The sequence below is a fragment of the Arachis duranensis genome, chromosome 5 (genome assembly GCF_000817695.3).
Source record: "Arachis duranensis cultivar V14167 chromosome 5, aradu.V14167.gnm2.J7QH, whole genome shotgun sequence".
In the NCBI taxonomy this organism is placed as follows: Eukaryota; Viridiplantae; Streptophyta; class Magnoliopsida; order Fabales; family Fabaceae; genus Arachis; species Arachis duranensis.
In genome coordinates, this window is record NC_029776.3 from 7,245,515 (window position 1) to 7,247,019 (window position 1,505).

Genomic DNA, 1,505 nt, shown 5'->3' on the forward strand with positions numbered 1-1,505 from the left:
GTACCTTCATTAGGAGAAGCTGGAATTCCAGATTCTAAGGTTTCTTTGAGCTTCAGGGTGATTAGGTACCAGCTCAAGAGATCTTTGTTGAACACAGCTACCATTTTCTTTTTAATAGTAAATTTCAATGCTTCCTTTACTTTGTGATGATTGGATGAAGAGTCAGTTGTGAATCATAAAAATGAAGGCATTTCAAATCAAACTATGGTGTGAAAGGAGATAAACCAAACATTTCTTTTTTTTTTTCTTTCTTAACATGATTTATGTAATTGACCTGAACTGATTGTGCAGCTCATATGGGACCCCTTTCAACCCAAATAAATAGCAGTAGTTAATGTTATTTAATTAGTATTTATTAGAATTATTTAATATATATAAATATTTATTATAAGATATTATATTTTTATTATTTCCATTTAATTATAAATATCTTTGTATATTGTATCATCTTGTACAATTTGAATATACACAAATATTTTCTCTGTTATTTTCTTTTACCTTTCTAACAGTTAATTTTCTGATAACACTTAACTTTCAAGCATGATATAGTTCCAAGTTTATTACAATTATAATTCGTATTTCCTGTCGTATAGCACACCAGAATGGATAAAATTAAAGTTGCTTCGACATGTTCAAAATGGTTAGAAATCGTATGCACGTGATGACCAATTGTTATTATATTTAATATAAAAAGAACACAAGTGTGGTATGGATTAAGTAAAGGGAGGAAGAGGCAAACGGAAACGTTAACATTTGATGGTGGGAGAAACGTGAAAGAAATTCATAGTCATTGGATATTTAGGCTTAAGCTTCATTAATCATGACTTGTAGCGTGACTTAACTATTCATTTAAACATAAAAAAATGGGAGAAAAAATAATAAAATATGCATATGATTTTTGTGTTTAGGGTTAAATCTTTTAACTCCAAAAGCTAAGTGAATCTCTTTTTTCAGACATGAGTTCCTACCTCGTGCTTCAAGTGCAGCTAGCAGACATGGACCCCCCATCGATGCTCTTTAGTCTTTACAGCTAAAACTTGATTTCAAATTTAATTTGAGCACAGTTATCCATGCCAAATATGAGCAATTAATCTGTACTCCCAAGATTAGATGTGTTTCTTTTTTTTATTATTTGATAAACGTCTTGTATTTTATTACTATATAATAAGGATTTTTCAATTTGATAAGCATATATTCAGTTCAGATGTCACATGTGCGACTTTATTTTATTAAAGCAATTAAAATATTCATGCTAGGCTCATCAAAATGTTAAGAACATTTATAATCTATTCATGCTAACATTGGCAGATGAAAATTAAATGTGTGTAGAAGGGACATGAAATAATAAAGTAGTTGGTGTGCTTGTTATCATCTATCACTAGTAACTAATCATGGGCCACCTAAAGTTTAAATGGTGAAATTTTTTTATGCTCCGAAAATAAAACGTGTTGTTTCAAGACATGAGTGGAATGCTCTGATTAGAATGATGAGGTGAATTGATAATA

The 1,505-nt window shown here is 29.8% G+C and overlaps 1 protein-coding gene across 1 annotated transcript in view; it reads right to left on the reverse strand.

Moving 5' to 3' along the window:
- LOC107487732 (UPF0481 protein At3g47200-like) overlaps positions 1–1,505 on the reverse strand; it is a 4,738-nt gene that overhangs the window by 1,609 nt on the left and 1,624 nt on the right. The window lies entirely within an intron of this gene.